The 16,120-nt window shown below is 41.0% G+C and overlaps 2 non-coding genes across 2 annotated transcripts; one reads left to right on the plus strand and one right to left on the minus strand.

Moving 5' to 3' along the window:
- Positions 1-10,363: 10,363 nt before the first annotated feature.
- TRNAR-UCG (transfer RNA arginine (anticodon UCG)) lies at positions 10,364-10,436 on the minus strand. The gene has a single exon. It is a non-coding gene; the product is annotated as a tRNA-Arg (tRNA).
- Positions 10,437-12,077: 1,641 nt separating this feature from the next.
- TRNAW-CCA (transfer RNA tryptophan (anticodon CCA)) lies at positions 12,078-12,149 on the plus strand. The gene has a single exon. It is a non-coding gene; the product is annotated as a tRNA-Trp (tRNA).
- The last annotated feature ends 3,971 nt before the right edge of the window (positions 12,150-16,120 follow it).

The raw sequence follows: 16,120 nt of genomic DNA on the forward strand, positions 1-16,120 counted from the left end.
TGGGAAACAATCTTTCAACCTCAAAGACCAGGTTACAACAGGAGGAGCCTCTCGATTAGGCTTCTGTTCCCAGGAGGTCACCTCAGCTTCCCCTTCCAGACTGCCTCACCCTTAGCCTCCCCCCTCAGTCGAGCCTTTCTGATTTCTAGTATGGGGAAAAATGGGACAGAGTTCTCGTATTTTCCCCCAAGGCTCTAAGAACTGAAGTTCGGAATATTTGGGCTCCAACCCCTGAGAAAAGTACTGCAGAGCCGAGGGCCTGGCTGTAAGTAAAATCACGAGGGCACCAAAGACCCCACCCCAAACTCCCTATCTTGACAACCAACAGGCTGTTATTTCCCTCTCTTATCTCTTATCTACGTGTAGTCCCCGGTCTCGACTACACTGGATTGGAGCAATAGTAGCAGATTCTCAGGATGCAGATTAGGCCTCCTGTACTTCTGACAAAAGTCCTTGGAGGAGGTGTTAAAACTTGCAGACACTGTGGAACTTGTTTGAAAACATCCCAGAAAACCAGAGAGACAATGAGGGTGGAACATCAAATTTTCTAGGAACCAAATACAACTAAAAAGCCAATGTTAGACTGTGTCAGTCATCAGCTTCAGGACGAGGCGGGTAATAACTGCCTCCTTTTTTTAAAGCTAAGGGTTGCTATGAGTTGGAACTGACTTGACCTCAACGGGTCGGATTTTTTTTTATGGCTGGGTTTTTCAAGGGTTAGAGCACTGGTCTCTTAAACCAGGGGTAGTGAGTTCGAATGTTACTGCCACCTTGGCTGCTTACTTTTCCCCTTGGTTAGGTGACTTGAAGAGTTATTTTTCCTAGAATACTGGTAAAGCACTGGAAGGTAGGGGTTCGAACCCTCCAGGCACTCCTCCGCAGGAGAAAGATGCAGAAATTACAGCTTCAGAAACCCTACGGGGTAGTTCTATCCTGTCTTATAGGGTTGCTATGAGTCGGACTAGAGGGCAACGGGTTATTTGGGTTTCCTTAAAGCCAAATCTCTAGGAATCAGAGCCCGTTATTGTGCTTACCTTTTCAGAATAGGGGAAATCCCTACTAACAAACATAGAGAATTTAAAATGAAAGCTGCTCAGGAAAAATGGTAATAAAGCAGCTGAGTTGTTAATAATACAGGAAATTCAACTGTAAGAAACCTCCTAAAAGCTACCAATGCACAGTTAGTGTCAACCTAAGTCAATATAAGGGAGCTAACAAGTGTTTCTTTCTGATAAAATAACTTGTAATTCGTTTAAATCAATTACAAGTTAAAATAGCCAGCTGTAGACTTAAAGAAACTATATTATTATTGTTTTTATGATCAATTTTTTATCTAATGAACTCTTAGCCTCCCTGACGACAGGAATCATGTTTCACCAGCAGGCCTGCCAGAGAAAAGACTAGAAGATCTGCTCCACTAAAAATTACAGGTTAGGAAAACCCGTGAGGCAGTTCTACTCTGTCCTGTAGGGTTGCTGTGGATTGGAATCCACTCAATGCCATGCAACAGCAAGGACAAGACATTCTTAAAGATTCGTGAGGAGAAGGCACACAAAAAGGTAAATGGAATATTTCCTAGGTTATAAAAAAGCTCATCGTTTTCCTCAAATGGCAAAAAGAGGCAAAACCATATCCCTTTCTTTCTGGAACAGAATAAATACAGCCTTGAGTCTTTGATCCTTCAGAATCATCTTTTTGAGAGAGAATTTGAGTATCACAAGCAATTACTCCCCCACGTGTCTGTCAGTTTGTCGTATTGTGGGGGCTTGTGTGTTGCTGTGATGCTGGAAGCTATGCCACCAGTATTCAGATACCAGCAGGGTCACACATGGAGGACAGGTTTCAGGTGAGCTTCTAGACTGAGACAGACTAGGAAGAAGAACCCAGCAGTCTACTTCTGAAAAGCATTAGCCAGTGAAAACCTTATGAATAGCAGCAGAACATTGTCTGATAAACTGCTGGAAGATGAGCCCCCCAGGTTGGAAGGCACTCAAAAGATGACTGGGGAAGAGCTGTCTCCTCAAAGTTGAGTCGACCTTAATGATGTGGGTGGAGTAAAGCTTTTGGGACCTTCATTTGCTGACGTGGCGCGACTCAAAATGAGAAGAAACAGCTGCAAACATACATTAATAATTGGAACCTGGAATGTACGAAGTATGAATCTAAGAAAATTGGAAATCTTCAAAAATGAAATGGAATGCATAAACATCGATATCCTAGGCATTAGTGAGCTGAAATGGACTGGTATTGGCCATTTTGAATAGGACAATCATACAGTCTACTATGCTGGGAATGACAACTTCAAGAGGAATGCTGTTGCATTCATCGTCGAAAAGAATGTTTCAGGATGTATCCTGAAGTATAACACTGTTAGTGATAGGATAATATCCATACTCCTACAAGGAAGACCAGTTAATATGACTACGATTCAAATTTACACACCAACCACTAGAGCCAAAGATGAAGAAATAAAAGGTTTTTATCAGCTGCTGCAGTCTGAAATTGATCGAACATGCAATCAAGATGCATTGATAATTACTAGCGATTGGAATGTGAAAGTTGGAAACAAAGAAGAAGGCTCAGTAGTTGGAAAATATGGCCTTGGTGACAGAAAGAATGCCGGAGATTGAATGATAGAATTTTGCAAGACCAACCACTTCTTCCTCGCAAATACCTTCTTTCACCAACATAAATGGCAACTATACACATGGACCTCACCAGATGGAACACACAGAAGTTAAATTGACTACATCTGTGGAAAGAGACAATGGAAAAGCTCAATATCATCAGTCAGAACATGGCCAGGGGCCAACTGTGGAACAGACCATCAATTGCTCATATGCAAGTTCAAGCTGAAATTGAAGAAAATCAGAGCAAGTCCACGAGAGCCAAAATATTACCTTGAGTATATCCCACCTGAATTTAGAGACCATCTCAAGAATAGATTGGACACATTGAACACTAGTGACCGAAGACCAGACAAGTTGTGGAATGACATCAAGGACATCATCCATGAAGAAAGCAAGAGGTCACTGAAAAGACAGGAAAGAAAGAAAAGACCAAGGTGGATGTCAGAGGAGACTCTGAAACTTGCTCTTGAGCGTCGAGCAGCTAAAGCAAAAGGAAGAACTGATGAAGTAAAAGAACTGAACAGGAGATTTCAAAGGGCCTCTTGAGAAGACAAAGTAAAGTATAATGACATGTGCAAAGACCTGGAGATGGAAAACCAAAACGGAAGAACACAGTCGGCGTTTCCCAAGCTGAAAAAACTGAAGAAAAAATTCAAGCCTCGAGTTGCAATAGTGAAGGATTCCATGGAGAAAATATTAAACGACACAGGAAGCATCAAAAGAAGGTGGAAGGAATACACAGAGCCATTATACCAGAAAGAATTAGTAGATATTGAACCATTTTGAAGAGGTGGCATATGATCAGGAACCGATGGTACTGAAGAAAGAAGTCCAAGCTGCTCTGAAGGCATTGGTGAAAAAGAAGGCTCCAGGAATTGATGGAATATCAATTGATACGTTTCAACAAACAGATGTAGCGCTGGAGGTGCTCACTTGCCTATGCCAAGAAATATGGAAGACAGCTTCCTGACCAACTGAGTGGAAGGGATCCATATTTATGCCTATTCCCAAGAAAGGTGATCCAACCACATGTGGAAATTATAGAACAACATCATTAATATCACATGCAAGCAAAGTTTTGCTGAAGATCATTCAAAAATGGAGGCAGCATTGTATCGACAGGGGACCGCCAGAAATTCAGGCCGGCTTCAGAAGAGGATGTGGAACGGGGCATCAGGATTGGAGGAAGACTCATTAACAAGCTGCGTTACTCAGATGACACAACTTTGCTTGCTTAAAGTGGAGAGGACTTGAAGCATTTACTAATGAAGATCAAAGACCACAGCCTTCAGTATGGATTACACCTCAACATAAAGAAAACAAAAATCCTCACAACTGGACCAATGAGCAACATCATGATAAATGGTGAAAAGATTGAAGGTGTCAAGGATTTCATTTTACTTGGATCCACAATCAACAGCCATGGAAGCAGCAGTCAAGAAATCAAAAGACTCATTGCATTGGGCAAATCTGCTTCAAAGGACCTCTTCAAAGTGTTGAAGAGCAAAGATGTCACCCTGAAGACGAAGGTGCGCTTGACCCAAGCCGTGATATTTTCAATCACATTATATGCATGTGAAAGCTGGACAATATGTAAGGAAGACTGAAGAAGAGTTGGGGCCTTTGAATTGTGGTGTTGGTGAAGAATATTGAATATACCGTGGACTGCCAGAAGAACGAACAAATCTGTCTTGGAAGAAGTGTGGCCAGAATGCTCCTTAGAGGCAAGGATGGGGAGACTGCATCTTACATACTTTGGACATGTTGTCAGGAGGGATGAGTCCCTGGAGAAGGACATCATGCTTGGCAGAGTACAGGGTCAGTGGAAAAGAGGAAGACCCTCAACGAGGTTGATTGACACAGTGGCTGCAACAATGAGCTCAAGCAAAATAACGATTGTAAGGATGGCGCAGGACCAGGCAGTGCTTTGTTCTGTTGTGCATCGGGTCGCTATAAGTTGGAACCGACTTGACGGCACCTAACAACAACAACAAGCAATTACTTTTTGCTACCATGTCTTCATCTCCTTCTTAAAAAGCAGGCTAAAGACCCAGTGATCTTTCTGTATTTTTATAACTATTATAAAAATAGTATATTTCTATTTTCATGTTTTGCCCAATATTCAAAACACTTATAATATTATCTATTAGCCACCCCTCCTCCAAACTATTTCCAGCCACTCATAATGACCTCATCATCTCTACCTGGGTTTCTATCAGTCAGGGTCTCAACAGGAGAGAACAGGTTCCAATTGGGATGACTCAAGAAGGATTTTAAAAAGGACTGCTTAATTAGGGGGCCCTGGTGGTGCAATATCTACTCTGTCCTATAGACTCAATGGCACTGGGTTCTGGGTTTGGGTGGTGCAGTGGTTAAATCCTTTGTCTGGTAATCACAGGCAGTTAGAATCCACCAGCTGCTTCTTGCAAACCCTATGTGCCTGTTCTATTCTGTCGTCGGAGTTGGAACAGACTCAGTGGAAACTGGATACATATTTATGTATGTACTTGCACCCTTCCCTGGCTTGCTCCTCTAGAGAACTCAGCCTAAGATAGTGTTATTTCTTCCAAATTAAATCAGTCAAATAAATGACACAAAAACACCTACAGAACAGTGTAAGAGGCAGCAACACCTCCTTTGTAGTTAGAATGAGAGAGAAATGAGAACAAAAGGCAGTACTAATGAGATCATTACAGGACATCAGACCATGGAGTCTCTCTGATGTCTTTCATTCCTCACTGTACTTTGTACTCAGTAGATGCATAACAAATACTTGCTAGTAAGAGAATGAAATTCCTGGTAGAGTTATTTCTCAGAACCTAATTTTTTTTTTTTTTTTTAATATTTCCATAGTAACTTTTTTTTGTGGAACTTCAAAACTAGAGAAAGGTAATAAGCCAGCCAGGATTTGAAACTGGATTCTTCTGATCCATAGTCAGACATGTTATCCATTGTGCCACTGGCCCACCCAGAGAAGCAGCATCCTATTAGTTGTTTTTTTTTTTTTGAGTGGGTTCTGACTCATAGGTACCCTATGTACAAGAAAACGAAACACTGCTCTGTCCTTTGCCATCCTCACAGTCGTTATGCTTGAGACCATTGTAGTCACTGGATCAAAGCGTCTCATTGAGGGTCTTCCTCTTTTTCTCTGACCCTCTACTCTACCAAGCATGCTGCTCTTCTCCAGGGACTGGGTCCTCCTGATAGCCTGTCCAAAGTATGTTAGATGATGTGTTGCCATCCTCTCTTCCAATGAGCATTCTGGCTCTACCTCTTCCAAGACAGATTTGTTCATTCTTCTGGCAGTCCAAGGTATATTCAATATTCTTCATTAGCACCATAAATCAAAGGCATTGATTCTTCTTCCATCTTCCTTATTCAGTGTCTAGCTTTCACATGCATATGAGGTGATTGAAAATACCTTGGCTTGGGTGGGGCGCACCTGAGTCCTTAAATTGCCTTGTCTGCTTTTTAACACTTTAGAGAGGTCTTTTGCAGCCCATTTGGCCAGTGCAATGTGTCCTTTGAATTCTTGACTGATGCTTTCTTGGGTGTTGATTGTGGATCCAAGTAAAATGAAATCCTTGACAACGTCAAGCTTTTTCTCCATTTATCATGATGTTGCTTATCGGTCCGGTTGTGAGGATTTTTGCTTTCTTTATGTTGAAGCGAAATCCACACTGAAGGCTGTAGTGTTTGATCTTCATCAGTAAGTGTCTCAAGTCCTCTTCACTTTGAGCAAGCAAGATTGTGTCATCTGTATAGGACAGACTGTTAATGAGTCTTCCTCCAATCGTGATGCCACATTCTTCTTCATATAGTCCAGCTTCTTCAATTATTTGCTCAGCATACAGGTTGAATAAATATAGTGAAAGGATACAACCCTGACACATACCTTTCCTGACTTTAAACCACGCAGTATCCCCTTGTTCTGTTCTAAGAACTCTCTTTTGTTCTCAGCACAGGTTCCTCACGGGCACAGTTAAACGTTATGGAATTCCCATTCTTTGCAATGTTATTCATAATTTGTTATGATTGACGAAGTCGAATACCTTCTCATAGTCAAAAAAACATTCTGACCCTTGGGGATACCAAAAACCACGCATTGATAATACCCTGACCCAATTCTTCCTCAAATGATGGATTGTTTATGGAAAAGAAAAGGTGCCCAATTAGATAACTTTTTATATTAGAGTCTCAGGCTTTGACTGGGGAAGAGTATTTGCTGATTCTCAGGCTGGGGACTGAGCCGTACCATCCAGTGCAACTGTACCAACTGACTTTATTATTTCCCACTCATCCTGAATTCTGGGGAGCTCAGCTACAATACAGAATGATAATTAATGTCAGTTATACCCATTTGAGACCTAGTTAATGTTACCCATTGCAAAAATAGTTTAGACAAATTCCATCCTTCTTTAATAGGATGATTCTTGCCATTAACTCAGATTTAGCTTAGAAAAAGCATTGTTGGTGCCCTTTAAAAGTTTAGACTAATCTAGCATGTCCTTTGTTAATACTTTTTCTACATGGCTTCATTTACCCTCAAGCTCTCTAGAATTTTTTCATCCTCTCCCTCTGATGTGGCCTGGGAACATTGCCTTAATTTGCCCCACCTCTTTATGTGAGGTGGCACTAGGACCTCGGAACTTCTTTTGATTTATGTGTTGACTTGTTGAGATTAGCAAGAACCTTTAGTGCTCTTCTCTCCACCATCTGAGTTCCTGCACAGGAGTTATCTATTTATGCCAGATGCAGGAATTTTGGTTTCTAGAGAAAAGACCAGAAAATATTTACATCGGCAAGGATTTGAGCGGAAGCTAAGAATGTGAGGTGAATATATATTTTAGAAAAAAAAAATATTTTAGAAGGCACCATCAAATCTGTTTCTTCCAGCATAGCATTACGATTCATCAGGCTAATCATTTAAATATTATCCCAAATGCTTGATCAAAATCAAATAAAGATAAAAATCCATTTGCAAAAAGTAAATAAATAAATAAAAATAAAGCACAGGTAAACCTCTTTCTGGTATTGTCTGGTTTCAGCCATGATCCATCTGACATCAGCCATGATATCCCTTGTTCCACACCTCTTCTAAATCTGGCTTGCATTTATGGAAGTTTCTTGCTGATGTACCACTGCAACCACTTTTGAATGATTTTCAGCAAAATTTTACTTTTGTGTGATATTGATAATATTTTGTTTGATAATTTCTGCAATCTTTTGGATCACCTTTCTTTGGAATGGATACAAATATGGATTTTTTCCAGTCAGTTGAATAGGTAGCTGTCTTCCAAGGATCTTGATTTAGGTGACATCACGACCTAAATCCAGTGCTGCATCCGTTATGCCTATAGAAAAGGAAGCAGTGGGATTACTTTGTCATTCTAAATGTGACTACATGAAGCCCTTCTTTTAGCTTGATTTTCTTCAGTCAATGGGAAAGCCTCAGAATTGAAACAAAACAAGGTTCTATTGGTTCCCTTGACTTAGTTTAGTCATCCAAAATAATTCCTTCCAGGGCAGTGAGAAATCCATTGTTAGGTAACTTGTAAAAGATCCAAGAGAAAGTTTAATACCTTTAAAAGTAGCTTGCAATAAAATATGGTGATTAGCGGATAGAGATGGAGATGAAGACATAAAAGTTAATGCTCCTAGTTCCAAAGGGTGACCCCCAAAGAACTTCTAGTCCATCACCTTAACCTCTCAGCCACAACAACAGATGCCTATAGGTTCATTACTATGTACTCTATGTTAGCATATATCATCTATTCTATGCTATTTTTATTTTAATACGGGTTTAATAATAATGGACAGTAACTAATAACAACAACAAAATGTGTTTCAGAACTGTTTTTAAACAGGATCCAACCAAAGGCCATTTATTTATTTCATTGTTTCCTCAATCTCTTTTAATCTAGACCAGCATTGTATCATTTTTTGTTGTTTTTGCTTTGTTTTGACATTGACTTTTTTAAAAAGCCCAAGCCAATTGTCTTGTGGATTTGTCTCATTGTGTCCTCCCACAATCTTTTAATTTATTCCTCTATTTCGTGTACATAAACATAAAGAAAAATATAAACGTAAAGAAAATAAAAACCTCACAACTGGACCAATGAGCAACATCATGATTAAGGGAGAAGAGATTGAAGTTGTCAAGGATTTCTTTTTACTTGGATCCACAATCAACAGCCATGGAAGCAGGAGTCCAGAAATCAAGAGATGCACTGCATTTGGCAAATCTTCTGCGAAGGACCTCTTTAAAGTGTCAAAGAGCAAGATGTCTATGGTGCACCTGACCCAAGCCATGGTATTTTCAATCGCGTCACATACATGTGAAAGCTGGACAATGAATAAGGAATACTGGAGAAGAGTTGACACCTTTGAATTGTGGGTTGGTGAAGAATATTGAATATACCATGGACTGCCAAAAGAATGAACAAATCTGTCTTAGAAGAACTAAAGCTGGAATGCTCCTTAGAAGCAATAATGGGGAGACTGCATCTTACATACTTCGGACATGTTGTCAGGAGGGATCAGTCCCTGGAGAAGGACATCATGCTTGGCAGAGTACAGGGTCAGCGGAAAAGAGAAAGACCCTCAACGAGGTGGATAGACACAGTGGCTGCAACAAGGAGCTCAAGCATAACAACTATTGTAAGGATGGCGCAGGACCGGGCAGTGTTTCATTCTGTTGTGCATAGGGTCCCTATGAGTTGGAACCAACTCCACAGCATCAAACAACAATGTTTCCTGTACAGTGGAAGTCTAAAGGATTGATTCTATCCTTTTGATTAACTGATTAGATTCATGGTGAACAATTTTGGCCTGATACTGTGTACTTTATAAAGTACTTACTTCATATCAAGAGGCACTTGTCAGGATATCCCAATGATTATGCAAATAAAGTAGTGCTCCCAGGGCTCTCTATGTTTTCACTTTCCAGTTGGCAAGTAATTGGTGAGTGGTAAGTTTAGCACCTTGCAGGTCTGTTATTTCCCAGTAACCCTTTGCCTAACGGATTTAAGATCGCTAATGTTCTTTGCCTAGGTCTACTATTTCTCTGTGGGTTGGAGATAGTGATTATTTTCATTGTACCATTCTTTCTACATATGTGAGAGTCATTCTGGCCATAGTTGTTGCTCTTTTTCTTGCCTCCCTCTCCCTCCCGCCGCGCCTCCCAGTCTTTGCATAGCAACCTGGGAACTCAGGTTGATGGGCGCTAAAAGGCTCTGAAGAGTTTGCACTTTCTGGCCGAGTGGACGGGAAGAGCTCGACAGTATGCAGAGTGTAAAGTCTCCAGCGGTTCTCAAACTCGAGTGCATACAGAAATCATTTGGATAACTTGCTAAAACCCGGATTCCTGGGCCCCACCTCCAGAGATGCTAATCCAGTAAATGGAGGGTGGCGTGGAGCTGCGGAATGTACAGCTAAAAACTTGCATTTTTAAGCGGCTCCAAAGAGGAAATTTTGAATAGCGCCGAAGGAGAGAACGGACAGGTTGTATAGTGGTAATGAGATATAAACAAAAGACACTTGGATAAAACAAAAGAAACAAAAAGAAAGGCAAAGAATGTGGAGGGGAAATATATGAAGAATAAACTCAGGGTGAAAATGAGTAAATTTCTTATTTCCGGCTTTAACCAAGAAAAGTATTAAAAAGGAGCAGAAATGCCACTACGAACAAAACGTTTTGGGATTCTTCCAACAGAAATACAAAAGTTGCCGCACAACCACGAAGGGATTCGAACCCTTAATCTTCTGATCCGAAGTCAGACGCCTTATCCATTAGGCCACGTGGTTTCCTTACAGTAGATGCTGAAAACATTTTTTAAAAGAAAAATAACCTGCTGCTCTCCATCTGTGCGATAAATGTAATGAACATACTAGGGATAAAAGTTTAACCTAATGATCAAAAATAATGTAAAGTTACAACTGGATAATCACCAAGGAGAGAAATATAATGCTAAAATGATTGAAATATGGTGGTATTAATAGCTAGAATGCTTTAATTGATAGTGTGCTTTATCTTTTTACTGGAATTAGGGAGAAAGGCCGCGCCAGGGAGGAAATGCTTGAACTGAGAGCTGAAGGAGGAGAGAGGTAAACTAAGCCAAGACAGAACCGAGCTGCTCCACAGATCCCGGGAAGCTCCACTCTCCCGCCTTCCAAATAAACACTGATTGTGGATGAAACACAAAAATTTACTTTTTCGTCCCCAGAAATCACACTCGAATAATCCTAAAATACAAATTCACATTGGACAAAAATTTCCAGAGAGGAAATAACAGCAACGAAGTTTTGTAATCTGGAGAAGTGAGAGCTGATTTGTCAGACCTTAGAAAGCTGAATCCTAAACAAATAGTGGGAAAAGCAAAGAGGCAACCAGATTTTCACCACAGAACCCCAATCTCCATCCCGCATAGAATGGCCTCATTGTCTCAGGAATTTCAGCACTAGCGTCATTTGGAAACTGCCCTTCCTCAGTTCTGGAAGAAGACTGGCAGTTTATTTTCTTGAGAGCATAAAGTATAGGGTCTCTAGGCTGGGTCAGAGATTCTCAGACTTTTCTGTGCAGCAAGATCACCTGGAAGGTTTGTGAAAACACAGATTTCTGGGCCTCAAGCCCAGAGTGTCAAATTCAGTATGTCTGGGGGGTGGCAGAGAATTTATATTTCTAACAAGTTGCTACTGTCAAAGCCCTGGCTTTCATATCTTCACCATCCAGGCAGAAAATGGAATCGTTTTCTACCACATACGTAAGATAATACGAATTAAAAAGCTTCTTAACACACGAATAGTAGTCAGTGCTAAGCGCTCGGTAAATGCCAGCGGTTTGTCTGGGGTTCACTTTGTAAAGTGAATGTTAAGTGCACACAACAGAGCCCGCATAGCCCACGGATTCTTACTGAGGAAGTGAGAATTTTGGGAAGAGATGCCACCGGCGCTATGCCTTGAGGAGAAGCAGCTTTTCTCCAGGTTGAAGATGAAGCCGGTGCGAGGATAGGGAGGAGCAAGGTAGAAGATGCGAAGCCGGGCCTCCGCAAGGCTGGAAGATTGTAACGGAAGAGGGCGGTGTCTAGGGAATTTATAGGGAAAGCAATACCGGCAACTTGGTAGCCGTTTTTATTCCTGTTTCACCGAGGGTCTAAATTGAACACGTGCACGATTATTCTCAAAATAGAGAAATTTCGACGAGTGGAAATATTGAACTTTTTTCCTGTTTTTTTTTTTTTTCTTTCCCCATATGGAGCATTTGGGATTAATATTTACTATGGTCAATCCCTCATTTTTTCTCCAGGAGCCATTAATTAGCAAAACTGTGAAAGGTGGAGAGAAAATTAATCAAAATTAATGATAAAGAAATAAATATTTTGGATCTGGAGGTAGGGGAGGGGAATGATTCAGTATTCTGTGGAAGGAAGGCGGAGACACCTTGCCCGTGACCTCGTGGCGCAACGGTAGCGCGTCTGACTCCAGATCAGAAGGTTGCGTGTTCAAATCACGCCGGGGTCAGGGTGACCGCGTTTTGGAGAAAAAACAAAAATACATTTGACAGTCTACTTTGCTTTGAGGCGTAGTTGCCTGAAGTTGATCTCTAGTTTGCGACCTGTTAGGGCTGCCTGGGACTGAACACACACAAAGATAACAGATGATCTACCTTTTTAGAGTTTCAGTGGGTTGCGACTGTATCTCCTCTTCTTCCTTTGGCTTGGTTTTGGGATCCTAAGACGGGGGACAGAATCCCCACACAGGCCATCCATCTTTTGCCACCTTACTTTAAAAAGATATTCAAGTCTCCTCTCTGGCATGAGGGACTGCATAGTCTCCTTCCTTATCACTTCTAGCGTTCGTTAGCTACTCAGGATCCCCCCATCCACCTAAGTACTGGCTGATCCTCAGGCTCTTCTTGGCCCTCTTTGCTTCCTTACCCTTCCTTTTCTTACAGTCCTCCAACATTTCCTGAGTTCTTCTCATCCGGCCCACAGCTTCATCCCCAGTCCCCATGAGCCAAGACCCTGGAGCTGTCCTGGGCTACACTTTCTCTTCTTTATTCCCAATCTGAGCAGCCAGTTTTGCAAAGTTTTACCTCCTAATATGTTACATGCCATCTGTCCACTTCTTTTCATTACCACAATGACCTCTTTCTTCCACCAATTATTCCTTGCCAGGGATTTTGACACAAATCTCCTAACTCCTCTCTTCAAATCTCCTCTTGCTCTGTTAAAGCAGTTTCCTTATTACACTTGTTTGTAAGTGCACATCTTATCCTGAACTTCTCTTGCTTAACACAAAAGAAAACAATTAACTGCGATTACTAACTCCATATCACAGGGACCTTCTTTCAGTTCCTCCATGCATTATGCTCCTTCTTACCACAGGGCCTTTGCACATGCCATTTGCTCTGTAAAGAATTTTCTATGTCCTTTGCTGCATGATTCGGACACACATCTTTTAATGGTCAACCAAAACAAAACACTAACAGGGGAGTACAGGTTAAAGAAATGTATCATTTATCACAGAGTAAAGCAGCCATTAAAATGGTATGAAAGAAAAATAACTCATGATACACAAAGATGTTTAAGACATTGGAAGTGGACAAAAGATGCATTCGGCAACTATTTACTGGTACTATATCATCCAGTTAGATTTACACCCATATGATTCATAAGGCTAACTAGCTAATGCCAACACTACAATACTAACAGTGGTTATCTCTGGGCATGGGATTAGACACTAATTTAATTTGTTTCTTTTCTGCTGATTTGTATTCTTCAAATGTTTCATAATGACAAGGTTTTATTTAAAAAGAGGAAAATATAGAAATTATTTTAAAAAATTACTGAGCATATGTTCTGCTAGCTGTGTAGAAAGAGAAATCATACATAGGAACTTCTGTTCTGGAAGAAATAGCAGTCCAGTGGAGGAGACAGCAGCACCAACTCATAATTACAGTAAACTTTTTTAATGAAATATCAAAGAACAAGCACATATTTGACCCAGATTTAGTAGAGATTTAAAAGTGATTGCCTCTGATGGACAGTGTTAGTGTCAAGTGTAGAGTGTGGGACTTAGGGAGTGTGATGGTTAAGATTGTATGTCAACTTCGCTGGGCCATGATTCTCAGTGTATTGGCAGTCGTATAATGTTTTGATTACTTCACCACTGAGATTTAATAAGTGATCACCCCCATGATGGCATTAGCCAATCAGTTGAAGGGGAGTTTCCTTGGGCAAATCACCTGCATTAAGTGTGGGCAAATATTCTGGCAATGAAGGGGCTTTTGCTCATTCAAAATCCCGTAGCTGGCTTTTGTTTTTCTGACCTCTGGTTGGGGACTTGAGTTAGCAGCTTACCTGCGATCTTGCTTGTCAATCTTGGGATTTGTTGATCTTCACAACACTTGAGCAGTAGCCCTGGTCTCTCACCTGTAGATCTTTGGTTCACCAGCCCCTGTGGATACGTGAATCAGGGCAAACCTCTTTTCTGACCCACGGATGAGGGAAGTTACAGCCTCTACAACCGTGTCTTTCCTCGATATAAATAAATATAATAATGGATATAATAATAGATAAATAGATATAAATTTCTCTCTTTATATGTATATTTATATGCTTTACTGGTTTTGCTTCTCCAGAGAACATAACCTAAGACATTGGATACTGAGTGGTTCTGGAGAAACAAAATTGCAAGGAGGAATTTTGTAAATTTGTTCTCATATCTGATTAGTCTTAAAGATGTTGATGACTCTGCTTCAAGTAGTAAAGATGCCGCTGCTAATCCATGGCGTGAGATGGCAATTCAAAGACAAAAAATATCACTACCAATAGATCAGGTGTTGGTGAAAGATGAGGCTCTGGGTGATTGCATGTATGATACCTTTCTACAATTTTGTCACAATGAGAAGTATAAGGGAGCTGGTTGATTTGTCCTACTTTTTCTAGACAAAGTAGGGAAAGAAAGAGATTCATTCAGGGCTTCAGAGTCAAAGCTTAAGCACCACATATATGACCTCATTTTTTCCACTGGTGCCTTGAAGGGAAGTCTCATTTCCTGTAGTAACAGAGCTAATATTGCCAAAAACCCAACCTAGAGTCTTATCATAAGAGTGGCTGAATTAAAACTCCAACTCAACTGCCAACCTCAGGAGGTATCTGAAGTTAAAGTGAGGGCATTTATTGGGAAGAATTGGGATCCTGAAACCTGAGATGGGGACATATGGGCAGACGATCAGGAAGCTGGAGACACTCAGCCCCTAAATCCCACTGAATCACTGCTACCAGTAGAACTATTAGCCTCTCCATTCCCATCTAATGAGGTTAACCCAACTGCATTTAAAGTGCCTTGGTCTGAGTCATTGCCTGGGACATCGCCTGAGGCAGATGCTTTACAAGACAATGCTGAAAGTACTCAGAAAATTTCCACATCGATTCTGGCTCCTAGACCTATAACTAGACTTAAGTCTCAGCGAGCCCCAAAAGATGAAGTAGAAAGTGTAACCCAGGAGGATATATGCTACACTCCGAAAGAATTGCTTGACTTTTCCAATATGCACAAGTAAAAACCTGGGGAATATGTGTGGAAATGGCTACTAAGGGTGTGGGATAATGATGCAAGGAACATAAAGATGGGTCAGTCTGAGTTTATTGATATGGGCTCACTAAGTATGGATTCTTCATTCAATGTTTCACCTCAAGAAGTTAGGAAAGGATCTAATAGTTTATTTGGTTGGGTTCCTGAAGCATGTATTACACAGTGACCTACACTAAATGAAGTTGAAGTACCAGACCTCCCTTGATATACTGTAGAAGAAGGTATCCAAAGGCTTAGAAACATTGGCATGCTAGAGTGCATTTATCAGGTTAGACCCACAGACCCACACATGGAGTGCCCAGAAGATACACCTTTTACCATAGCTGTGATGAAGAAATTTGTGAAGGGAGTTCCAGCATCCTTAAATCTGTGATTGCTTTTTGGTATGAGTCAGATTTGACAGTGGTATCGCCCTAACTCAATTAAGACACCTAACTACAATGGGGACACTTGGAGGCTGTGGTGGTAGAGGCCAAGTGGCAGCACTCAACAGACAAAGACAAAGTGGACAAGGTTACCATAATGGACAGCAGAGTCAAAGAATCAATCAGTATAGTTTTACTGTGATGGATTTATGGCATTGGCTGGGTAGTCATGGTGTTCCTAGAAGTGAAATAGATAGGAAATCTACTAAACATTTACTTGATATGTACAAGCAGATGGATTCTAGGTCAAGTGAATAGCAGTCTAACTCAAATCACCAGAATAGAGAGTCACGGCCCATAAATCAGTTCCCAGACTTGAGCTAATTTACAGATCCACCACTCCTTGAATAAAGGGGGGGGGGGGCTGTGTCCCCTTGAGGAAGGACTCCAATATGCTGCCAAAAACTTACTGTTAGTCTTTCTCCCAGCCTTCCCCTAAGGCATCTATGGCTTTTTAGGACAGTGGCT

The sequence above is a fragment of the Elephas maximus genome, chromosome 1 (assembly GCF_024166365.1).
Source record: "Elephas maximus indicus isolate mEleMax1 chromosome 1, mEleMax1 primary haplotype, whole genome shotgun sequence".
Classification (NCBI taxonomy): Eukaryota; Metazoa; Chordata; class Mammalia; order Proboscidea; family Elephantidae; genus Elephas; species Elephas maximus.